At 42.3% G+C, this 27,322-nt stretch overlaps 1 long non-coding RNA gene across 1 annotated transcript in view; it reads right to left on the bottom strand.

Annotated features, from left to right (window-relative positions):
• Positions 1-10,684: 10,684 nt before the first annotated feature.
• The window catches only part of LOC120538726, a 47,686-nt gene continuing 31,048 nt past the window's right edge, over positions 10,685-27,322 (bottom strand). Inside the window, exon 4 of the long non-coding RNA XR_005635506.1 lies at positions 10,685-11,312. This is a non-coding gene — a long non-coding RNA (uncharacterized LOC120538726). The remainder of the gene's footprint in view (positions 11,313-27,322) is intronic.

Raw genomic sequence — 27,322 nt, 5'->3', positions numbered from 1 at the left:
TTTTCCCAAAAGTCTTGGCAATCATTGAGATGTTTCTTAGCAAAATTGAGACGAGCCCTAATGTTTTTTTGCTTAACAGTGGTTTGCGCCTTGAAATCTGCCATGCAGGCCGTTTTGCCCAGTCTCTTTCTTATGGTGGAGTCGTGAACACTGACCTTAATTGAGGCAAGTGAGGCCTGCAGTTCTTTAGACGTTGTCCTGGGGTCTTTGTGACCTCTCGGATGAGTCGTCTCTGCGCTTTTGGGGTAATTTTGGTCGACCGGCCACTCCTGGGAAGGTTCACCACTGTTCCATGTTTTTGCCATTTGTGGATAATGGCTCTCACTGTGGTTCACTGGAGTCCCAAAGCTTTAGAAATGGCTTTATAACCTTTACCAGACTGATAGATCTCAATTACTTCTGTTCTCATTTGTTCCTGAATTTCTTTGGATCTTGGCATGATGTCTAGCTTTTGAGGTGCTTTTGGTCTACTTCTCTGTGTCAGGCAGCTCCTATTTAAGTGATTGAAACAGGTGTGGCAGTAATCAGGCCTGGGGGTGGCTACGGAAATTGAACTCAGGTGTGATACACCACAGTTGGGTTATTTTTAACAAGGGGCAATTACTTTTTCACACAGGGCCATGTAGGTTTGGATTTTTTTTCTCCCTAAATAATAAAAACCATCATTTAAAAACTGCATTTTGTATTTACTTGTGTTATATTTGACTAATGGTTAAATGAGTTTGATGATCAGAAACATTTTGTGTGACAAACATGCAAAAGAATAAGAAATCAGGAAGGGGGCAAATAGTTTTTCACACCACTGTAGATAGATAGATAGATAGATAGATAGATAGATAGATAGATAGATAGATAGATAGATAGATAGATACTTTATTAATCCCAAGGGAAAATTCACACATGGAGCTGCTGGAAAGACTGCCACTCGCGGCGGTACCTGCGTCAGAAAGCCTTAGTCTAAGTAGTAGTCTTAGTAGGGTGTGCCCTAATGTCCTGGGTAAATTATCAGCCATGGCCTGGCAAATTTGTCTCCATTTTCATCCCCTGTTTCTAATCTCTTCACCTCCAAATAGATAATATGTGATGAGTGTCCTGGTGCAGGAATGACTGCCATTGCATCATGCCAGTGGATGGTTGAAGTGGCTCCCCACTGCCTCTGTAAAGTGCATTAAGTAGGTTACAAAATTGCTTTATGAATGTTTTTATTATTTAAATCCATTTATCCATCTGAAAATATTCTGACTCGCTTAATAAAATGATAGAGTCATAGGGGGCTCAAGCCTATTGTGATAAAATGCCTGATACGATTCAGTAGCCACCTCTGAAAGGAACGGCCGTTCATGACAGGGACCACTCACTGATGTAGGGCAAAATCTGACTTGCCAGTCAGCCTAACCTGCAGACCTTTGAATTGTAAGGCTACTTCCGTTATCCTCTCTTGTTAGCAGCCTTCTACCACAGGACAAAGCAGCCGTATGCCTTACTAAATGGTTGGCAAAACAGGAAGTAGGCATCAGATTGCTCGACTGCCACCCAGTGGGTTTGACACTTCCAGGTAACACACCCACGTTGGAAATCAAACACTTAATACCTTCTTCGTTTCAAAATGTAAACAGAAAATATGACTATTGAAATAATTTATGAATAATAAGAAATTGTGCTGACACTTTAGTTACAAAGTTTTGTTTGCTAGGTGCATAATCAATTATTGCTATGTATGGCGTCATTATTAGCAGGCAACATCACAAGGTCATTTACAGAGCAAACAAAAGTAAAATATAGACATTGAGCAGCATAATAAAAACACAGCAAATACAAAAAGTACATCACTGTCACACACAGTACAAGTGGAATCCCAGGTAGGATAAGGGACATTCTGGCTTAGCTCCAGAGAACCTGGGCAGAGATGGGAGAAACTTCTAGAAGGATAACCTTTATTGACACACTCCACTGATCTGAGATTTATGACAGAGTGGCCAGACTAAGCCCCTCTAAGAGAAAAGAAAGCTACCATCCCATATAGACAGGATAATCTCTCAGCCCAACATGTAACGAGGCTGGAAGCCAAGGTCAGTGGCATGGACCTTACACACCCTCACGTGCTCAGACCTCCAAAAGAATAAGAGCTTTTAATGCACAATAAAACCATCAAAAATATTAAAATCTTTAAAAAGTCCCTCACGTCATTCTCTGGAAGACTTGGGTAAGTTGAGTCCAAATTTAGCACTCTACTTGTCCAGTTGTTGTCTCTCCATCTTCGTCTCACATTGTCTCTTGTTTATCCCACTGCTGCCACTATATGTGAGGAGTCACCATAGCAGGGATTATACCCAACACTCAACTGTTTGCGAGTGGGCGCTCCAAGGCTATGGATCTGCGCCGGCAATCGGAAGGTTGTCAATTTCGAAACGCGTAAATTCTAGAAGTGATTCCACTCCCTTGAGCAAGGCCCTTAACCTGCAATTGCTCCATCTGGGGTATGATGCTAACTTGTACCCAGCCCTGCAGGCAGGTCTTCAAAACTTGCAGTGACAACTCAGCCACTGTAAAAAAACTCACACTGTTCCATTCCATTGCATTCAAACTAGTGTGGTGTTGAGGTGTCACCCGTTGCATGGCTTCACCCGGGTCCTAATTTTGGGGTTCATGGTTAACTGTTCACTAGACCCCCAAGTAGTTAAAGTACCGAGGATGGACCAGTGGTGAGTGACAGACACAACAACAGAGTTCAGGGTGTCAAACAGTGCAAAGTGTGTATTTACTACAGTGCAGAAGTGTCCAAAGTGCAGTTAAAACTCAAACAGTGTCTATCTATTATACAGTGTCTTTCTTATCTATCTATCTATCTATCTATCTATCTATCTATCTGTTATATAGTGCCTTACACATCTATCTATCTATCTATCTATCTATCTATCTATTATATAGTGCCTTACACATCTATCTATCTATCTATCTATCTATCTATCTATCTATCTATCTATCTATCTATCTATCTATCTATCTATCTGTTATATAGTGCCTTACACATCTATCTATCTATATATCTATCTATCTATCTATCTATCTATTATATAGTGCCTTACACATCTATCTATCTATCTATCTATCTATCTATCTATCTATCTATCTATCTATCTATCTATCTATCTATCTATTATATAGTGCCTTACACATCTATCTATCTATCTATCTATCTATCTATCTATCTATCTATCTATCTATTATATAGTGCCTTACACATCTATCTATCTATCTATCTATCTATCTATCTATCTATCTATCTATCTATCTATCTATCTATTATATAGTGCCTTACACATCTATCTATCTATCTATCTATCTATCTATCTATCTATCTATCTATCTATCTATCTATCTATCTGGTATATAGTGCCTTACACATCTATCTATCTATCTATCTATTATATAGTGCCTTACACATCTATCTATCTATCTATCTATCTATCTATCTATCTATCTATCTATCTATCTATCTAATATAATGCCTTTCCTATCTATCTATCTATCTATCTATCTATCTATCTATCTATCTAAATTCTGAATACATTGTGTGTATTTATTACATTTCCGGCCTGTCAATCAGAAGTTAGGACTGTCCTGTGACTTTTGTTCCTTACTCCCCCTTTAAGCCCCCCACTCACTTTGTGCTTTACATTCTCACTCATCCGCCACTTGTTCTAAACCCTTTACAAGAGTTGCAATACTGGTAAATTGTCAAGCATACATTTTAATTGACCTGAATGCAGATTTTCATCAAATTAATTCCCTGCGCTTTTTAGATTAGCTCTATCACTGACCATATCTAACCCTTGTTGACTCTATTTAAATTTTAATGACTGATTTTACCTTTTATGTGATACTTGTTTTTATCAGAATATGTATTGGAGTGTTTATTTATTTAGAGAAGAAACTGCATGGTATTTCATTTTAGACACTGTTATTTGAAGAAGAAAAAGCACAATGCACTTAAACATCATTCTTTGTTGCTATGCGTCCTCATTGCATTAGTCGACCTCAGTAAATGACCATCAATGCTCGGTGTTTTGCACGCGTGTCGGTGGATCACCTTCTGGGCTCGTCAAAGATATCTTAATACCAGTCCATTATAAGAGGAAACTCTTTTCATCTGTTTTCTCATCCACAGCAGTGAGAAGAGGCCCAATTATGGCCACTGACCCCGCCACTTCCAGATGGAGTCCTATAAAAAGCAGATGTCCCCAGAAGGGGGCGTCTCTTTTGGACCTGAGCTAGCTGCAGTATGGAGCTCCCCCAAAACAGACCATCTCTACTGAGCAGTATTGACTTAAAGAGCCAACCCAAAGCAACGCCTGCCTATTTGTTTATGTTCTTTTGTACCGTTGTGTGTCTGTTTTCTTTAGTAATTTCTGTCATCGGGTTAAATGGTGTAATGACAATTCTATGGCCTCCCCTAGTGTCTTCCCTCATCTCCACCTGGTACAAATAGGAATAATGCCAGCTCCGGGCAACCTCTCATCTCAGAGGGTACCACTAATGTTCAAGACAATTCACTCTCTTTTAAAAAGTCTTTGCTTGTTTTGTCCGACTTCATCAAATGTTTCATAGAAGTTGATGCAAGAAGAAAAGACTTAATAATTTAAATTGAGTTTTCAAAAGTACAGATGCGTGACCTTTCACACGCTGTGCCATGCTATTAATACTCGCCCCTTTCAAATGAACCATGACAGAATTAGAACAGAAGTTCTGGCCTACAGGGCACGGGTTTCCAAATTAATTACGTATTGTTTGTTTGTGCAGGGAAAAATAAAAAAAAAGGCAAAAAAAGCGAAACTGTCCAGTTTGCTGTGGTTACGTCTCTTGTGCTTTGTGCGCCGCAGATAAGTGTAGTAGGCCCCTCCCAGCCGCTGACAGGAAGAGAGCAGCCGTGTGACTTTCCGCTGGTTGTGTTTGCAGGCAAATTGAGAGCACGAGTGGGGGGAGGGGCGCATCGGAGAGACTAATGAACCTGTGCGAAATTAGCGAATGGAAAGCCAAGCGAGCGGAGATGCACTTCTTGGTATTTAGGAAGTCACAGGGGAAATGCACGAGGAGACCCTCTGAGCATAAAGCTGATGTATTTATTGTATACATGTAAACGAATTGTTCTCTGGAAACATTGTCATGTTGAAGGCAGCCGTGCATTAAGGTTCTGTCATTTCCTTTGGGGTGCTTTACTCAACACAGAGAAGTGGCTTGGTTTGTTATTGTTGTTCTGTCGTCTCCCTGACATGAACTTGACTTGCCTGTCAACCCCTGCATGGTTTTTTTTTTTTCTACCTGACTATTTACATCACATTCTATGTAGCCCTCACAAAGAGAAAAACTCATTACAAAACATGAAATATACATTTCTTAAATATATTTTGTATTGAGGTATTTGATTTACAAAGAGATAGTCAGAGCAATGTATGCCAGGGGTTGACACAGGACAATAAAGAGACGTCAAAGGGGCAAGCATTTTGAAAGGGACACTCATAAGGTGACTGGACGGCCCATAGTGGGTAGATGGGCCAACAAGCCCAATAAGGATAAGTGGCGTCCTGGAAGTGTTGACTTGATTGGGAGGGAATCCTGATGTGGAGCCACTGGGACCTTATTGTCTGTTATGAAGGGCAGCCAGTCTAGCAGTTAGATGATTATGGGGTCAGGGTAACCTATGGCAATAAGATGGAGTTTTGGTAGGCCCGTGACAGGACTTTCTACAGGTATTAATAACCCTGGAATTAACCCCAGTGTCAGGAGCCACTGCGCTAGGGGTACACTTGACGCCATTAATAAATATTCAAATCATTAAAAAGTCCCTCATTCCATTGTCCTCCAGGCTTGGGTACGTGTAGTCCAAATTTGACACTGTTGTTGTCCATTTGTTGTTTGTCTATCTTCATTCCTCACTGACTCAAGTCAATCCCACTGCTACCACCATATGTCTGGAGCCACTGTGCTAGGGGTATACTTGACACCATTAATAAATATTCAAATCATTAAAAAGTCCCTCATTCCATTGTCCTCCAGGCTTGGGTACGTGTAGTCCACATTTGGTCCAATGCCTCCATATGTGAGCATTTCCCACTCCATCACTGCCACCTCCAGTCAGTACCTGCACGGCAGGGAATTCTCTTTTCCACCTTGAGTTGGGTCCTGCAGAGGTTTAACTGGGTCACAGTCTCCCCTTGTCACAACAATCCAATTACAGGTTAAACCCCTCTCATCAATAACAGAAATGACATGCTGCATGAATATCACTCAGACTGACCTCTTAGTATCTCTCATTCCTCCATCCCACAAAACAAACATCCCTCATCTCCCTGCTACAGTATGTCAATTTATCCCTAATATACAGAGATCGCCTCGAATTAATCCTTAGTCCACCGAATGAGAGTGTGAGCATAATGATTACTTAATTCACGTGGTAATGGAAAGCACATAAGAACTGGCAATCTGGCCAGGATTGAAGAGGGATCATTGTCCTGCCAGGCCGACGATGCAATGTAAGGTTTAGGGGGAATGAGCACCGCTAAATATTTTCTCTTCCAGTACTTTAGATAGCATTAGCACTTTACATTTATTGATCTGCCCAAGCCTGTATGCTGTCCAAGTCCCTCTGTGATGATTCAATGGATTCAAAATTATCTGCATATTCACCTATTTGTTATCATCATCTGTAAACTTAACCAGCTTGTTATTTATATTACTATCCACATCATTTCTATATATTAAAACTAGCAGCAGCCCTAGCACTGACCTCTGCTGGACACCATTCTTCTGGACAACACTCTTAACATCGGCCAGTGCTGACGAGGTTCCTCACACCGTAACACTCTGCTCCGTGTGTCTGAGCCAATTCTGCACCCATCTACACACAACACCCTGAATCCTGAACTCTTTTAGTTTGTTGACTGTGGCACCTTATCAAATACTTTCTAAAATTCCAGATAAATAATATAATTTGCTCCACTTTGATCATATCCTTTTATTTCTTCCTCACATAATTACAGCATGTCAGTAAAACATGACCTCCCTCTTCTGAACCCATGCTGACTGTTCCTAATAACTCCTGTCCTTGCCAGGTGTTGCTCAGTCTTATCCTTAATAATTCCTTTTGTTAATTTTCACGTGATGCACATTAAGCTTACTGTCCTATAGTTTCTTGGATCTGCCCGTTCACCCTTTTTATATAACAGGATAATATTTGCCCTTTTTCAGTCCTTCGGAATTTCCCCAGTGTGCAGTGTCTTACTAGAAATTTGGGCCAAGGGTTTAAAAAGTACCCACGTAGAACAACGTTAACTAGAAACTTCTGTCTTCCTTACCTGACAATTTTCAGGACACAGTTTACAACAGTATATTTTATTAGGAGACATATTCATTTAGCAGATTTCGTAAAATGTTTATTAAATAGCTGTAATAAAGGTAAATATACTCCTATTACTAACCGACTTGGAATTTAATCTACCTAAAGCAGAACAAGTAATTTCAAACAACTCTGCATGCATGTTTATCTGAAAGTACGAGCCGTTACTCACACACCAGACTAATGACATCTGTCTAAAGGCTGTGCTTTATGAAAACATCCATACCCGGCCAACAATGGGAATAAATGAAAAGCTTCAAACACGTGATGATACAAGATTAATTTTGGTTTTGTGGAATCGATGTGCTATAAATAAATTATGAAATGGCCCAATGAAATGTGTGTTTTCAGTAGTTTTCTGAAGTGTTCAACAGTAGAAACCTGATGGATCCGCATCGGTAAGATATTTCAAATTATTAGTGCGCAATTGCAAGAATCTGACTCTCCAGTTGATTCACGTTTAACCGTTGGAACATCGAGACTACCAGTGTTCAAAGATTCAAGATTTAAATTAGGGATGTACAGGGGCAACCATTCCAAAGTATAACATAGTGAAAAACTGTTCAGAGTCTTAGACAACTAGGAGTATTTTATATTCAAAACTAAAATTATATATATATATATATACAGTGGTGTGAAAAACTATTTGCCCCCTTCCTGATTTCTTATTCTTTTGCATGTTTGTCACACAAAATGTTTCTGATCATCAAACACATTTAACCATTAGTCAAATATAACACAAAATGCAGTTTTAAATGATGGTTTTATTATTTAGGAGAAAAAAAATCCAAACCTACATGGCCCTGTGTGAAAAAGTAATTGCCCCCTGAACCTAATAACTGGTTGGGCCACCCTTAGCAGCAATAACTGCAATCAAGCGTTTGCGATAACTTGCAATGAGGTTTGGATTTTTTTTCTCCCTAAATAATAAAAACCATCATTTAAAACTGCATTTTGTGTTTACTTGTGTTATATTTGACTAATGGTTAAATGTGTTTGATGATCAGAAACATTTTGTGTGACAAACATGCAAAAGAATAAGAAATCAGAAGGGCAAATAGTTTTCACACCACTATATATATATATATATATATATATATATATATATATATATATATATATATATATATATATATATATATATATATATATATATATATATATATACAGTGTGGTACGGAAAGTATTCAGATCACCTTCAATTTTTCACTCTTTGTTATATTGCAGCCATTTGCTAAATCATTTAAATTATTTTTTTTCCTCATTAATGTACACACAGCACCCCATATTGACAGACAAAAAATAATTTTTGAAATTGTTGCAGATTTATTAAAAAAGAAAAACTGAAATATCACATGGTCCTAAGTATTCAGACCCTTTGCTCAGTATTTAGTAGAAGCACCCTTTTGAGCTAATACAGCCATGAGTCTTCTTGGGAAAGATGCAACAAGTTTTTCACACCTGGATTTGGGGATCCTCTGCCATTCTTCCTTGCAGATCCTCTCCAGTTCTGTCAGGTTGGATGGTAAACGTTGGTGGACAACCATTTTTAGGTCTCTCAAGAGATGCTCAATTGGGTTTAAGTCAGGGCTCTGGCTGGGCCATTCAAGAACAGTCACAGAGTTGTTGTGAAGTCACTCCTTCATTATTTTAGCTGTGTGCTTAGGGTCATTGTCTTGTTGGAAGGTAAACCTTCGGCCCAGTCTGAGGTCCTTAGCACTCTGGAGAAGGTTTCTGTCCACATACCGCTTAGAATTAAGGCCAAAAAGTTCTATCTTGGTCTCATGGAGTTTGCTAAAAGACACCTGAAGAATTCTGAGATGGTGAGAAATAAGATTCTCTGGTCAGATGAGACCAAGATAGAACTTTTTGGCCTTAATTCTAAGCGGTATGTGGACAGAAACCTTCTCCAGAGTGCTAAGGACCTCAGACTGGGCCGAAGGTTTACCTTCCAACAAGACAATGACCCTAAGTACACAGCTAAAATAATGAAGGAGTGACTTTACAACAACTCTGTGACTGTTCTTGAATGGCCCAGCCAGAGCCCTGAGTTGAACCCAATTGAGCATCGCTGGAGAGACCTAAAAATGGTTGTCCACCAACGTTTACCATCCAACCTGACAGAACTGGAGAGGATCTGCAAGGAGGAATGGCAGCGGATCCCCAAATCCAGGTGTGAAAAACTTGTTGCATCTTTCCCAAGAAGACTCATGGCTGTATTAGCTCAAAAGGGGGCTTCTACTAAATACTGAGCAAAGGGTCTGAATACTTAGGACCATGTGATATTTCAGTTTTTCTTTTTTAATAAATCTGCAACAATTTCAAAAATTATTTTTTTTGTCTGTCAATATGGGGTGCTGTGTGTACATTAATGAGGGAAAAAAATTAATTTAAATGATTTTAGCAAATGGCTGCAATATAACAAAGAGTGAAAACTGAAGGGGGTCTGAATACTTTCCGTACCCACTGTATATATATATACTTTTTAAAAGCCATGCTTATATTAAGTTAAAAAGTATACTAAAAAGTAAAAAATAAGTCTCTCATCCATCCATCTATCCATTATCCAACCTGCTATGTCCTAACTACAGGGTCACGGGGGTCTGCTGGAGCCAATCCAAGCCAACACAGGGCACAAGGCAGGAAACAAACCACGGGCAGGGCGCCAGCACACACACACTAGGGACAATTTAGAATCGCCAATGTACCTAACCTGCATGTCTTTGGACTGTGGGAGGAAACCCACGCAGACACGGGGAGAACATGCAAACTCCATGCAGGGAGGACCTGGGAAGCGAGCCCGGGTCTCCTAACTGCGAGGCAGCAGTGCCACCCTCACTCATACATCACTTGTAAAATAAAACGTGGGCGCTTTTCCTAAGATTTTAACAAATGTTTTTTGAATGTTGATTGATGAAAAGCACCCACGCTTTTATTTCACGAGTGATGGATGAGAGACTTATTTTTTTACTTTTTAGTACACTTTTTAACTTAATATAAGTGTGGCTTTTAAAAAAAAATTATATATATATATATATATATATATATATATATATATATATATATATTATTTTCAACTTTTTAGTCTTGGGTTTGTTTTAGTACAATTTTGTAATCAATATTTTAACACTTCCTTTAATATTTCTATCCATTACTATCGCCATCTATTGGTGAAATCTTGAACTATTCTTCATATGAAAATTTCATTTCTTAATTAACGTGGATTAATTGATCAATTAGTGAAACTGATTATTGTATTGTCATCGGAAGTGAGTAAGTGTGCAAAATTTTAAATCATTTGGACAATAGGAAGTGGATTAAATATCGTTGACAAGATTTGTTCCAGACAACAAACAGGTGAAGTTAAAAGAAGTGTGGTAAAAAGACGCCAGCAGTCAATGGAATGACGCTAACATGTTTGAAACGTGTACAGATGTTTTTCCTTTTAGTAAAGATTCTTGCTGTTCCATTTTGAGCATGCTATGGCTGATTTACTGGATATACTCTAGGAATCTCAAAAAAGAATTGGGGAACGTTTTTGTATAATGTCTGTCGGACAAAGTGGAAAAAAAACAAGAGCAATTGACCATGGAGTAATGAATACAGGGAGCCTTTATAGAAAATGGTGGCAGGAAATGATCTATGCAGGAAATGACATCAAATGCAGAGAGTCAAAAATGACATCATCATTGAGGTTCAGAAATGACATTGTCAAGGATGGCCAGAACTGACGTCATCATGGAAGGCCGGAGGTAGCGTTATTCCAGGAACCGGAAGTAGCATTGTTATGCCAGAGCCAGAAGTGATGTCATCTCGGGAGAGCCTGAAGTTATGTCACCGATGGATTTCAGAGTTGAATGGAAGCCATTTTGGGTGACCAGAAGTATTGCGGGTGAGTTATTGTTTGTCTTCTTTGATTCTGTTGATGGAGTGAGAGAGGCATTAGTACATACAATCAACCCTTCATCCCTTGTAATACAACTCATCTTAGGGCTTGTTGGCTGCTCCCTATGCACATGTGTGTGACACTGCATTCCAATGGTGTTGTCAGCTGAAAACAAAAACACGCATCTACAATGATATAAAAGAACGAACTCGTGCTATGTTCCATTGCCACTCTCGAAATAAAATCATCGTAATGGCAACTGCCACCAATGATGAAGCAGTCCTCTCAACTTAAATCATTGGCCCACACCGCAGTTTGCTAACAGCAGTGCTGTTCTGGCAGTGAAGCTGACAACACATTTTATGGGAAAACCAGGAAATTGATGCAAAACAGCAAGAAAGGACAAACCAAGAAAACAGGAACATGAGCGAAAGTGCCAAGATGTGAGACAAAGATCAGTGTCAACAGTGCACTTGCGGAAAAGTCAAAACCAGAAAAATCACAAGAAAAAGTTTTAGCAAACTTTCAATCCACAGCTCAGCTATGAAAGAGCTCATTTCAAGAACCTTTTAACCTCAGAAGATTACGCCCCGGCAGTGCAAAAGGCTGTTCTAGCCATGGTGAACAAACAGGGTGGCGACTGCTAAAACACAAGATGGTGCCAGGTGGCTCATAACCTGAACACTACGCCTCATGATACCTTATGCATTCAGAATCCTCCCTTAGTGTTTTTGACAAAGTATACAGTACAGTGTGGTCCAGATCTAATTATGCAGATCCAGATCGTCTGGATGACTTTGATTTATGCGGGGACGATTCCAGTTCGGCGCGAAGATGACTCTTCATGTCGTCAGTTCGCACGCTTCTTGATGGTCCGGGATCTTTCAGCTGATTTCTTATGTAATAAACTTAATAAGTTATAGCGTAATGAAAATTGCATAGTTAGATCTGGACCACCCTATACATCTATTCTGGGGTTTTTAATGCAAGGAATTCAATTCTGGCATTTGTTGCATGTATAAAACATCCCAAAAGAGCCAACATCTTTTTGCATTGTGTTGTGATGTCATTTTGTTTTAATTTTGAGCGCATTTTTGTATAATTAGTATTTGTTATTCGCATATTTTTGCTTGTGTGGAGTTTTCTTATATGTGAACTTTTCATTTTCAAAGTCAATTAACCTTTTTTATCACCTTCTCAAGTCAGCGCAATTCTCCCAGCCTTCTCAAGTGGTCATTTTCGTTGCACTTCTGATGACACAATATTTGAAGGTATTAATTTCTGTCCCTTGGTGGACACCGTGTCTGTGTAGTCTTTAGCAGTAGTTAGCTTCTTATTTAAGTAGCCCGTAGTACTAGGAATGATAATTTATTTACAAGTTGTTTCGTTGCATTTGTTTTTTCCCTTTTCATTGATCACTTGATTCTGATTGCGATCCTTGATTTTACCCTTTGCTCCTCATTTTGACCCCATATATTGGTCTCTTTTTCATCTCCTGGTCGCTTTAGTTACAATAATCCTTGGACATGAGACCTGCTTAATTAAAGTAATTATCTTAATGATCTTACGCAGAATTACCCAGGGTCTTTACGACATATGACATCATTGGTCCAATCCTATATATGTCAGAGCTTACACTTTTAAATCATTAGACATAATGTAATTATTAGGGAACAGATTTTGAGTCTTCTTCCTGTCACGTCAGATGTCTTTTAAGGAAACGGAGGAGGAACAGGCAGGTTGATGAGCAGAAGTGATGTTAGGGTCCCTCGGATAATTAATTCCTCCTGTACTCTAGGGTACGGGTGTCGAACTCCGGTGCTGGAGGGCCGCAGTGGCTGCAGGTTTTCATTCTAACCGTCTTCTTAATTAGTGACCAGTTTTTGCTGCTAATTAACTTCTTTTGCCTTCATTTTAATTAACTTGACTCAGACCCCTTAGTATTTTCTTTTTCCTTAATTAGCAGCCAAACAAAAATGAGACACAAAAAACAAGCCACCACATGAGTAGCTCACCTGTGCCCATCACACAATATGTGAACATAAAGAAAGGTGAAGGTCTCAGTAAGGCTGATCTCTCAGATCACCAAACATCTTGACGCTGTTCTTAGAAAAAACAGAAAAATCATAAGTTCTGGAAATGTCTGCTGTGGCAGAATGAGAGCAGCAACAGGCCATGGAATTAAAGAATGCGTTTAATTATCAGCAAGAATTGAGTTCTCATTAAGAAACTGGTTGGAATGAAATTGGTTGGAGTTTGAAATCCCAGTTTAGTTGGTCATTTGTTGGCCCGTTTAACGTCTCATTTCTGTTTGGCTGTCATTTAATGAAGAAAGGAATACATTCAGAGAGCTGAATCCTTAAAAACAGGGCTGTTAAAATGAAGGGAAAACAAATTTAATTAGCAGTGGAAACTGGTCACTGATTAGGAAAAGGGTTATAATGAAAAACTGCAGCCACTGCGGACCTCCAGGCCCGGAGTTCGATGCCCCTGCTCTAGGGCAAACGGAAACTGTGTTAAAACAGATGTTACATTCAGGATCTTCCCTATATTTTTAACAAATCCCATATCCACAGGTTGCGGTGGGCTAGCGCCCTGCCCGGGATTTGTTTCCTGCCTTGCGCCCTGTGTAGGCTGGGATTGGCTCCAGCAGACCCCCGTGACCCTGTGTTAGGATATAGTGGGTTGGATAATGGATGGATGGATATCCACAAGGCATGTCCTATGCTTGTGTGCCTGACACTTGTTTTACTATCAGGACAACCATTTTACAACCAAGAACACAAATACATATTTTCACAATCAGTGATTGAAATGGAAACAAATAAGTACTAGTACTCTCTGTTTTAGTTGACTTCTTGATTCTCCTCTCAACGCACTGCACATTTTACTCAATTTGTCAGTCAGTGGAAGGGGTCCCCTTGGAGTTTTGATCACGATGAGATATGTTCATTAGATCAGAGCAGGTCGTGCTGGTATAAAACGGCAACAACTTTATTTATTTATTTATTTATTTACTAGCCATCTCACGCAGCTCCACCTGCATATTATTGAAAAAGGACAGTGAGGAGGGTCCTGCCCGGCTCCCCACTCCTGATGTCAGGCTTCCCCCCTCCCTTCGGCTCACACTATGATTCTTAGCGTGATGAAAGAAGTCACAAAATCAACCAGAATGTTCAAGCAAATTATAGAAAAAACCCAATCTAGATCTGTTCAGTAGTTGTTTTGTCATGGTAGAGTAATATTTTACTCTACTTTCCCATTTTGTATTATTAATATGTTTCCTTTGTCAGCATGCCTCAAATCTCCCAGACTTACCACTGTATTTAAGGTATTATACCATATAACTTCTCCCCACCTTCCCTTCTACAATTACAACCTCCGGCATTTAGGTGTAGTAAAAGACAAGCAGGAGTTAAGTTACAATTTGAACAATGTATTATTGATAATGTTCATAAATAATAATATGCAAACCACATTTGAATATTGGTAACCATATAACCTGATGAATGGTGATTTGTAGTTTCAGGCGGCACACAAACTTGTTAGTTACTTAAAAATCTCTCTAGTCAAGGCATCATTTGTGGTCAGCTTTCTTCAGAACAGGTCGCATGCCTGTCTCAATATGGCTGCGGAGCTGTGCTCTTCATTGTATTGTCCTTTTCAGTTCATGGTGTGTGAGATGGTCTTTCATAAGTTTGGTAAGAGAGAGAGGGTGAGGTAAAGTAAGCAAATTTATCGGTTTTCTGTACAACCCTTACAGTCAATAGGGCGTCGTAGTACTTAAAGGCTTTTGATACAAGACAGTTTCAAACAGCCATACTTCAGACCAATTCGGGGACAGAACACCTTCACACCTTCCCTGCAATCCATATGTTAAGGTAAAGTTTGGCATTTAGGCAGTCTGGCTTTCCTGTGGGGGTTGACTGAGAGACTCCAGCAGAGATACATTGACCAAACTTGTTTGAGGCACTTCTCCCAACCCTTTCGTGAAATTACAAAGACTCATTACGAAAAGGAGGGTCAGGGGTTCTTAACCATCAAACCATTGCTGTTATTATCAATAATGTAACACTAATATTGCATTGCTTTGTCTATGTTACAAATAAAGACATACAAAATGTTTATCAACTTGTATGCAAAATTTCACATCACAACAGTAGTTCTCTTGTTCGCTAGTTGAGTAGATGTAAGATACGTGTCGGGGCTGGAGCGTGAGTGAGGAGGGCCCCGCCACTCTCCCCTCGGCCCACTGCGTGTCTCTCGGATTTGCGCAAATAAATCTGTACTGCAAGCGAACTTTGATACATAGCGCAATGAGAGAAGTTGCAAAATCAACTGGAATGTTCACGCAAATTCTAGAAAAAAACCCGATCTAAATCCATTAAGTAGTTCTCTTGTGAAAGTGGACAGACAGACAGACAGACAGACAGACAGACATTAGATTTTATATATATAGAGATGTATGTATGTATTTATGTATTTACTAGCGACTGGGAGCCCGATCGACTTGGGCTACTAATTTTAAAATTTGAACGGGTCTGCGAGGCCAGAACTCAGCTCTTCGGCGCACCTCATTTGATTTTTTCCGGAAAACAAATTTTCAAAACAAACCATATTTTATGACTCTAATCAGAGTAGGAGTAATAATTATGTTGGCGTGGTCATTTTAGATCTGAGATCGGCTACAATTTAAACAATGACCGTTGTTAATACCCAGCTGTCATCACTCAGTTTGCCAATAGATGTCAGAAGGACGGATGCCGAAACCGAACTGCCCAAAGATAGATTTCGACGTACCAAGCAAATGGCGATACGTTCTAAATTACTTACGGTTCCGGAGCTATCGAAGGGTTTAAGTCAGCCGACGATGTTAGTCCTGGAAAGTACGCTCCACCAAACCAACGTTGCAAAAACCAACCGAACTTACTGTTATCTGCTCAAACCAACACTGACTTACTATACTCGGCCGTCCAGCGGCGTCACTGAAGCATTTGAACATTCTTAGCCAATCATGCAATATTGCGTCCACGTTTGCCACGTTATGTTCTAACAACAGAGGCAGAGTCCCGTTGCATGGTTCTAACTTGTATTGAGTCGAGGTATTGACACGAACACCATACATACAGATAGTATCAAATTATATATAAGGATATAACACATTTTCATACACAGGATGCAGAAGTGCTTTACCAGATGCCAAAGAATTAGTTGCAAAAAAAAAGAAGAGCAAATTAAAATTAGGTAAGAATAATAAAATAAACAACAAAAATTAATATGGACTTACCATATTAATTAGTAGAAAGGTGGAGTTCTTATACATAGTATCATTTTTTAAGTCTCTAAAGAGAAGACCAATAATAAAGTCAGATGGCCATGGAGACCATGACCAGCCTTCATTCGAGCATCACAGGTAGTTGCTCAGCACTTCGATGAGGTGGTGGTTGTGCAAAACACCACCACAAAAAAAAAAAAAATGGAAAAGAAAGCAGAGAAAAGTAGAGGTTAATAATGTTTGGAAAACCATGAAAATATGGTATTTCTGTGAATGTTTATAAATGTCTATAAAATATTCCAGATTTTTGGTGCGTAACAGCAAAAGACTGCATCACCACTTCTTTTATGTTTGGCTTTTGGAATAATAAGCAGACCACCGTTAGAAAATCTTGGGTTACGACTGGGAATGTAGGGGGACAGGCACTCCAAGCCATAGGAAGTACATAGGAAGACAATTTAAAGCTTTATATTCCATGAGATTTATTTTAATATCAGTTCCAAAGGACATGGGTAGCCATTGTAACGATGCTAAGCCTGGTGAGATGTGATCACATTGACATTTTCTGGTAAGATTCTTGTTGTCGCATTTTGAACTTGCTTCAGTCGATTGTTGTCTTTCTTGACGTCCTGTTAGTAATGCATGACTGTAAACTAGTTGACTGAAAAACAAAAACATGAATGAATTTCTCAGCATCTTGTAGCGTTATAAGAGGTCCAGCCTTACATGACAACATGCAATGGAAGCATTTGCTGCTGTTACGCTGCTCATACGGGAATAATTTAAATTATCTTAACACGTATGGCATTGAGGATGTGGGAGTAAAACTCATGCGGACATGCAGAGAACATGCAAACTCAAAAACAACTGACTTTGTGTGGAATTTGAACCCCAGGACACTGGATGTATGATGATGCATGGATTGGAAAATAAACACAGGAGCTTTCAAGTTCCTTCAAGTTCCTCCGCTTTGTATGCCCATTACCTGTGGTCCGTCCTAACTGCATCTGTTGTTGTGCAACACTAATAAACAGCATAGCAGTCATGTGATGGAAGAAAATAAGAAAGCAGTGCAAATGGTGGTATTGCTTTAGTTTCCTGCACTTTGTTACTTTGTTCTGACAACCCTTACTACACGTGAGGTAATACACAAATTCATATATTTTCCCACCACTCCACGTGATGTAATATTAAACTAAGCTGCATTCATGCATCATTGCTCTGAGCGAGAAAGAGCAGACTTATGTGAACCAATAGCGCAGTATCAACACAAGGGTGGTCATGGATGAAAACTGTAATGTAGCAAACAGCATATGATAAACAGGACAGGATGGGTGACAGCGAAATGTCACACAGGTGCACTGAGCTCTGCCTTCCACACACCCCTGCAACATTCGTATTACAGTTTGCAAGCCTGGGTAGGTTCAAGATGGTAGGTGGAGACTCCCTGGGCATTTGATAAATAAAGACTCACAGAAGAAAAGGGGAGATCACAGAAAGGGACACGCCACAGAACAGTGGAAGACAATTATGAATAATCAAAGAATGAATGCGATTTCAGAAACAACACGGAAATAGCCGTGTCTAGTTTCAGTGCAACTGTTACTTTATGAGGCGTTTCCCTTGTGCCATAACCATGTGAAGGGGATTCTTCTGAAAGTACGCCTGTAGATCATTCATTTTTGAGTAAATGTGCTTGTCATTGGGCTTTACTCTCATTTAGTGTGTGTGTCTCGGTCCTTCCAGCTCGGTGTTCATTACAATATCATTTATAATGTGGCGTCTCAACAATTATGTATAGGTTAGTGCAATATCCAATCTTATATTATGTTTTCCTTCTTCTTCAACTTTTACTATTATTATTACTATTATTATTATTTTTATTACTATTATCACCGCCCTCCTCTCAGTGCACTATGCTATGGTGGTGAATTCGCCAGAGGTCAACCATAACTCTCAGGCTTTGAACTCGGCTTGTTGTTCAGCTGAGGACTCATTGAAGAATTTGGCCCCTGCCGAGGAGTGCGATCTTCTGGATTTCTTTCATGCTAATTCTACATGGGAGTTTGTCCAGCTGCTTTTGGAACCTGGTCTTGATGTTTTCACTACACCACAACTACTGGAGCCACGTCTGACTTCAATCTCTAGGTCTTTATACTTGATGATCTTCTCTGCTTTCTTGCTCAGGATGTTGTTGTCATCCAGGATCGTCACATTGATGCGTGACTTGCTCGTTGTTGTTATGGAACACGATGTCTGGCCTATTGGCAGTTATGGTACGTTCTGTGGGAATGGCCTTGTCACACATGATAACACTGTCCCTAGTGTCAATGACTGCATCTCTTATATGCTTGTAATATTATTATTATTATTATTATTATTATTGGGGGGCACGGTGGCACACTGGGTAGCGCTGCTACCTCGCAGCTAGGAAACCCGGGTTTGCTTCCTGGATCCTCCCTGCGTGGAGTTTGCATGTTCTCCCCGTATCTGAGTGGGTTTCCTCCCACAGTCCAAAGCAGGTTAGGTGCATTGGCGATCCTAAATTGTCCCTAGTGTGTGCTTTGTGTGTGTGTGTGTGCACGCGCCCTACGGTGGACTGGCGCCCTGCCCGGGGTTTGTTCCCTGCCTTGTGCCCTGTGTTGGCTGGGATTGGCTCCAGCGGATCCCCGTGACCCTGTAGTTAAGATATAGTGGGTTGGATAATGGATGGATTTTATTTTCCTAATACACGTCCTCAACAATTAGTCACCAATGATCCTTGTTAAGGAACATCTGTTTTGTTAATGTTTCGTTTGTTTCTCCATTTCAACATTCAGTTACCTGATACATATGCTCCCTTTTTAATGTTTCAACCTTTTATTTGATATCATTGTGCAATGAGAGTGAATGTGTTTAAATGCATGTGGGTAAAGACATCTGTTAAATCAAACAAAATTAATTATTATTATTATTATTATTATTATTATTATTATTATTATTATTATTATTATTATCTTTGTGCTGAAGCCTCAGAGTTAGTATCAGAAAACTGCAATATATCATCATGAATGTTAATTTGCTGCTTTGGATGCCGTAAAAATTGTGAAGTTATTCATTCCCAAATATGAACTGCTATTCCTTGCTGGAACTTGGTGTGGGACACTTCATAACTTCTTATGTCCTGCTCTGAGGGAGGACAACTTCTTATCCTAGTCAGACTTTTGGTGCAATTTCTAGGAATAATTCTAAAACACTTGAGAAATACGGGTGTGGTTCCAACCACACAACAATCGATCTTTTCCTTACTAATTGCTTCTATTAATTTATCTGTGATGCACGTTAAGCATACTAACCTATAGCTCCTTGGATCAGCGTGATAAGTATTTTTTATGCAATGAGACAACATTTACTTTCTTGAAATATTCATGTCAAAGGTCTACATACAATATGTGCTCACTTTATGAAATGTTATCTAGGTCTGGCAATTTGTTAGGTTTCACCCTTTTTAATTAAAGTAGCATTTTCTCCTACAATTTTCAAATCTCTAAGCACCTCCTTGGTGGTTCCTGTAACTCCTGGGAGGTTATTAACTTTTTTACATGTAAAAACTTTAGGAAACAAAGATAATTTTGAACAATTGCTGTTTCCCTGTCTGTACATTCCAGCACATCTTTACCATTCTTAATATGGTTCACCACCCCCTTGACTGTTCTTTTCGTACCTAAATTATGAAAGGTTCTCTTTGGGTCATCTTAGCCTTTTCTGCAATATGTGTTTCTAACTGCCTTGTGTGGTTTCTAGGCTGCAAAGCTAACCCTGAAATTAAAAACTGCTCAAAAATAAAGAAAACTAGAAAGCGCTGCTGCACAGGTCGTGCGTGTGGGGGTCTGCCAAGAAATGTAAACAACCCGTGAAACACCATATGTCCCCCATTTGCCTTCCTAGTGACCTGCGGCCTACTTGTCTCAAGTTTCCACTCCCCTTAGTTTGCAAAAAGGAGGTTGGGCCAACGTGGCCCAGTTTCTCCTGCCCAAACATTTGTTGCTAGGCGACCAGCTCCGTCTTCGTTTTCAACGGCGGCCGGGTGTTTATTGTATTTGGCAGCCTGCCCCGTCCATTTTGTTCTCTCTTTCTCTGTCTCAATGTCTGAAAGCAGCAGTGGCTGGACAGCTTCCCAGAAGCAGTTCATTAGTTGCAGTAGCAGCTCTGCTGGAAACATCTGGAGGTTTTCGAGGTGGGATTATGTCATCTTCCTAAAAATGTAGATGACCCCTCTCTCTCCTTCCCAGGACTCGGCAGCCAGGATGCATTCTTTGGAGCAACAAAAAAAAAAAACTCACAGTAAATTATAAAATGAAATGTAAAGATCACCCTTGACAACATCTGCAAACAAATGGCTGAGGAGAAAGACCTGACTTGGTGATTAAAAGCAAGTGAGCAGGTGATGGGGGACTGAGAAGTCGTGGCGGCACAAGAGCTAAAAACATTTGTAAAAAAAGGAAAAATGTACTGAAGAAGAAGCAAGTGCTTTAAAAAATGGAGTCCTTGAAAGCAGGTGAATTAAATACTGAGCGCTAAAAATAAGAATTAATCTTATTATAGTTAAGAATGGTAATTGGGGACCGAAGAGAATACAACCTGCCAGCGGGGTAAGAACTTTTTAGAAGTGAAAAATGGGATGGATGGTGGGGCTTAACAATGAACTAGAATGACAGACTGAATGATCAGTATGCTAAATTAATGTGATAATAATAGTTTGAAATTTGATTTGAGATATGGTGATGTGTTATAACAAGAAACATAAGAAATGCAGGAAATAGATAGATAGATAGATAGATAGATAGATAGATAGATAGATAGATAGACGTGAAAGGCACTATATATTAGATAGATAGATAGATAGATAGATAGATAGATAGATAGATAGATAGATAGATAGATAGATAGATAGATAGATAATAATCCATCCATTTTCTAACCCGCTGAATCCGAATACAGGGTCACGGGGGTCTGCTGGAGCCAATCCCAGCCAACACAGGGCACAAGGCAGGAACCAATCCTGGGCAGGGTGCCAACCCACTGCAGGATAGATAATAATAATAATAAATTTTATTTATACTGCACTTTATATGAACGATCTCAAAGTGCTACAGAGTAAAATCAAGTAATAAAACAAACCTAAAAAAAAAATACTAAGTTTTTAAATCTCTTTTCAAAATATCAATGGACTGTGGGGCTCTTAGGTAGTCCGGGAGGGCGTTCCACAGTCTTGGTGACACAGAAGAAAAGGGCCTGTCACCTATGCTGCTCAGCTTAGTTCTGGGAACTTGAAGAGTGTTAATGTGTACAAAGCAGAGGCTACTTGAAGAAGTATGACGGTTAAGGAGTTCCTGTAAATAATGGGGGCATGCCCATAAATACACTGTATGAGTAAGAAGGGAAACCTTATACTCTGTTCTAAGTGAAACAGGGAGCTAATGAAGGGTTTTCAAAATAGGAGTGATGTGGTCATACTTTCACACCCTCATCAGAATCAGAATTCTGGCAGCACAGTTCTGAATATACTGGAGTCTTTGGATAGATAGATAGATAGATAGATAGATAGATAGATAGATAGATAGATAGATAGATAGATAGATAGATAGATAGATAGATAGATAGGTGAAAGGCACTATATAATAGATAGATAGATAGATAGATAGATAGATAGATAGATAGATAGATAGATAGATAGGTGAAAGGCACTATATAATAGATAGATAGATAGATAGATAGATAGATAGATAGATAGATAGATAGATAGATAGATAGATAGATAGATAGATAGGTGAAAGGCACTATATAATAGATAGATAGATAGATAGATAGATAGATAGATAGATAGATAGATAGATAGATAGATAGATAGATAGTGTCACAAGAACGAGACATGGACAGATAAAGAGTTGGGGCAGCCACCCGTATATTGTGGTATCCTGGCTGCAAAGTCGTTTTTCTTGTAAAAATACAGAGCACTGAAGTGCATACAACCGAGTCCAAAACAAGACTGAGGAAACAAAGGAAAGGGGGCAGGTTTTAAAGGGGGAGACAGGAAGTGAGGTCGTATGGATCTGGCACGTGGTCTTCCACCATTGGCTCGTAGCCGGAGGTGACATCAGAGGGACTGGAGCTGGTGTGGCCGAGTTCCATTGGCTCAGTCCCGAAGTGATGTCAGGAGATCCAGGTGAAATCCCCGGGATGGTCTACAGGCAAGGAGAAAAGAGTCAGTGCACTCTGCCACACCCCGCATGCCTCGAACTGCCTTCACTCAAGCCCTTTAGCTGCCTCCCATGCGCGTGTGTGACAAGGCCCCCTTAGCCCAGACCCGGCGGGTCGGGCGACCTAACCGAGAGGTCGTGAACCCGAGAAAGGGCATCAGCGTTGGCGTGGAGCGCCCGGCGATGAACGGCGAAAACTTATGCGGCTGCAGGTCAAGAAACCACCGGGTGACCCGCGGATTCGACTCCTTGTGGAGGGCCATCCACTGTAGGGGTGCATGGTCCGTGACAAGGGTGAATTCCCGGCCCAACAGGTAGTACCTCAGCTGAGTAATCGCCCATTTAATCGCCAGAGCCTCCCTCTCCACCGCAGCATACCTGGTCTCCCGGTCCAACAGTTTCCGCTCAGGAACATGATGGGGTGCTCCACACCATCGACGCTTTGGCTCAGCACGGCCCCAGGCCTGTGTCCGGCGTCCGTCTGGAGGATGAAAGGCAAAGAAAAGTTAGGTGCCATCAAAACAGGTGTGGGCGTAAGGGCCTGCTTTAAGTCACCAAATGCAGCGCTGTTTTTCAGTCCATGCCACAATGTTGGGGCCCTCTTCTTTGTTAAATCAGTCAAGGCGCCGCTCTCTCCGAAAACCGGGTACAAACCGGCGGTAGTACCCGCTAACCGAAAGGCTTGGACCTGCCGCTTGGTTCATGGACGGGCCATTTCAGAATGGCATCAATTTTGGAGCACTGTGGCCTTACGGTACCCGACCCACCAGGTAGCCTAAATATTTGGCCTCGCTTAATCCAAGAAGCATTTCTGGGATTAATCCGAGCCCGCCTCACCAAGTGTCCGTAATACCGCTTGGACATGCTGTAGGTGTTCCTTCCATGTGCTGGAATAGATGACCACGTCATCCAGGTAGGCAGCACTGTATGAGTTATGAGGCGAAGCACTTTGTCCACCAGGCGCTGAAAGGTTGCTGGAGCCCGTGTAACCCAAATGGAAGGACACGATACTGCCAGTGTCCGCTAGGGGTACTAAACGCGTTTTTCCTTGGAGTCCGTTAAAGGAACCTGCCAGTACCCTTTCGTCATGTCAAGTGTGGTCAGGTATTGAGCCTGTCCAAGCCTCTCGAGGAGGTCGCCCACGCGTGGCATTGGATAAGCATCAAATTGGGAGACTTGATTAAGCCGGCGGAAGTCATTGCAGAACCTCCAACTTCCGTCAGGCTTACCGACGAGCACAATGGGGCTGGACCAGGGACTATAACTTTCCTCAATCACACCTAGCTCCAGCATGCGCTTGATCTCAAGCTCCACTTCAGCCTTTTTGCCTCGGGAAGGCGATAGGCGTTCTCGGACAACAACCCGGGCTCTGTCACGATGTTGTGCTCAATCAGAGAGGTCCTTCCGGGTTCTCACTGACTACCTCCCGACGGTCCGGATAACTGTTTCCAGCTCCTGCCGCTGTCTGGGACTTAAGTCCGTGCGAAGTTAAGGTCGTGTGTGTGGCGAAGAGTGGCGGGCTGGCGGAGGAGGGATCGGGGTCCCTGTCCTTCCACGGTTTCAGCAGGTTCACATGATAAACCCGCTCCTTTGGCCGGCGATTGGGTTGACTCACCAAATAGTCGACCAGTCCCTTCCTCTCCTTAACCGTAGGGGCCCTGCCAGTGGGCAAGCAATTTAGAGTGGGAGGTAGGCACTAGGACCATGACCCGATCTCCGGGCGGAACTCCCGAAGAGGCGTGCGCGGTTGTAGTACCGGCCTGTGCTGCTTGAGCCTCCTCCATGTGACTTTTAAGGACAGGCGAATCTTTCCAAATCTATCGCGAAACTGCGATATACTCCAGTATGTTTGTGGAGGGAAGAGCCTCTTCTTCCCAGCCTTCTTTCAAAATATCTAATATGCCCCGAGGTTGTCGCCCGTACAGTAGTTCAAAGGGGAGAACCCGTGGAGGCTTGTGGGACTTCCGATAGGCAAAAGGACGAGGGGAGGAGCTGATCCCAGTTCCTTCCATCCTCGCTGACCACCTTACGCAGCATTTGCTTGAGAGTTTGATTAAACCTCTCTACTAATCCGTCGGTTTGAGGATGATACACGAGGTCTTTAAATGCTTTATTTTCAGTAATCTGGCAGTCTCCTTGAACGTTTCCGAGGTGAAGGGGTCCCCTGGTCTGTCAAGACTTCTTTGGGGATCCCCACGCGAATACCCCTAGTAATTCCCGCGATGGCTTTAGAGGTAGCTGAGCGCAACGGAACAGCTTCGGGTATCGTGTAGCGTAATCCACGAGGACTAAAATGTACTTGTGTCCTCGGGCTGAGGGCTCCAGGGGTCCCACCAGGTCGACCCCGATTCTGTGGAAGGGAACGTCAATCAGTGGAATAGGAACGAGAGGAGCACGGTCCCTCCTAGGAATTTGTCGCAGTTGACACTCAGGGCAGGAAGCGCTAAAGCGACGAACCTCCTCATTAATTCCTGGCCAGTAGGAACGAAGCTTGATCCGCTCCAGAGTTTTTCGGTGCCCAGGTGGCCACCTAGGAGGTGGGCGTGTGCTAGCTCGCAGACCTGCCGCGGAAGGTACGCGGCACCAGCAGCAGCCTCGTCTCCTGCCCGTCATGCATTGCTACACGGTAAAGGAGGTCATTATCTAGCACAAAGTAGGGGCCCTGTGGCATCGACTGATTAGTGCGCTGGCCATTGACAAGGACCACTGCATTTTTTACAAACTTCAGGGAGTCATCATTCCATTGCTCCCTTCTAAAAGAAGCCGGCGTTTCTTTAAATTGGAACCGCAACACGGAGAGAGGGTCAGCGCCGACCTCAATGGGCGTGGTTTCTCCCGCCCGCCGCGCGTTGGTGGATGGCGTGTTAGCCAGCGGCGGCCGGGAGTTGCCACGTCAGTCAGGGCGACGCTTCGCTCTCTCTGCCGGCTGATTACACGGCGTGGAGGCAGCTTGAGACGGGTTATCTCCGTCCATAACGAGGCCCAAATTAACCCGGGAGTGGTATGTGTCTCACCGCTTTTGATTTTAGACCAGTCCCGCCCTAGTATCACCGGGTGTGGAGGATCAGGTAGGACCGCTACGGTGAGTTCTGAACTGACCCTCCGTAACTGATGACACAGCGGCGGACCTGTACCAGCGGATGTCTCCGTGGACACAGGTTATACCGGTCTTAAATTTTAGCCACTGTTGCGGTTGCACAAAGCGGCGGGCAACCATGGAAATGTTGCTGCCGGAGTCGAACAAACCTGTGGTCTTGTGTCCGTTGACGATCACCACGCCAGTATGTGGGACCGCCAACGGATTAGCGAGAGCACACCAACCCTCCTCGCCTCCACCTGCATTCCTCCTTGCCCCAAGCGGTTTGCGCCCAGCACCGCGGACGCCTGCAGAGCTCGGATTGTACAGGGAGGGGCTAGGTCTTGGAACGCACCCGGCTGGGTTTGACATGAGGACGGTTCTGCTCCCCCAGAGTGTGAGGCCGCCCTCTGCGTCTCCATAAGCTCTATGAGCTCAGACATGTTCTTAAACTGCTCGCCCCAAACCGGCTGGGTGAAGCCACGGGGAAGCGCTTCCAGGAGCAGATAGCAAGCTACCTGCTCTATTATTTGGTAGGGCGTGTTTTCAAATGGCCGTAGCCAATGCCCTACCATTGCCCATAAGGACCAGGCTTGTCTGTTGGTCGGCCGCTCAGGGTCCAACCTCCATTTTTTTATTTTATTCACCTGCCAGTCTGGGGCACCCCTAGGTGGTAAATGGGGCTTTGGTTTCGCAGGGAGGCAGGCACTCTCCCCCAGGAGAGCATACTGAGTCCCTTTTGCCTCCCCTCCAGGGCAGCCCAATTCTGTGAGCCCCACCCGCACACTCCCTGGCCTCTCCAGATGGCCTAGTTATGAGTGCTGGGAGCGGAGCCCGCACCGGTCACGCCGACCGGGGCACCCTCCCCGCCTGAAGACTCGGCCCCGGTACGCTCCCACCTGGGTATATTGCAGGTCCTGTCCCCTTCTCCTCTGGGACTTCTCCATCCTGCCGACTACGCCACTGTCACAAGAACGAGACATGGACAGATAAAGAGTTGGGGCAGCCACCCGTATATTGTGGTATCCTGGCTGCAAAGTCGTTTTTCTTGTAAAAATACAGAGCACTGAAGTGCATACAACCGAGTCCAAAACAAGACTGAGGAAACAAAGGAAAGGGGCAGGTTTTAAAGGGGAGACAGGAAGTGAGGTCGTATGGATCTGGCACGTGGTCTTCCACCATTGGCTCAGAGCGGAGGTGACATCAGAGGGACTGGAGCTGGTGTGGCCGAGTTCCATTGGCTCAGTCCCGGAAGTGATGTCAGGAGATCCAGGTGAAATCCCCCGGGGATGGTCTACAGGCAAGGAGAAAAGAGTCAGTGCACTCTGCCACCCCCGGCATGCCTCCGAACTGCCTTCACTCAAGCCCTTTAGCTGCCTCCCATGCGCACGTGTGTGACAATAGATAGGTGAAAGGCACTATATAATAGATAGATAGATAGATAGATAGATAG

Source organism: Polypterus senegalus, chromosome 11 (genome assembly GCF_016835505.1).
Source record: "Polypterus senegalus isolate Bchr_013 chromosome 11, ASM1683550v1, whole genome shotgun sequence".
Classification (NCBI taxonomy): domain Eukaryota; kingdom Metazoa; phylum Chordata; class Cladistia; order Polypteriformes; family Polypteridae; genus Polypterus; species Polypterus senegalus.
Note: the sequence above shows the minus strand (reverse complement) of the source record. Positions and strands in the feature narration are given on the sequence as shown.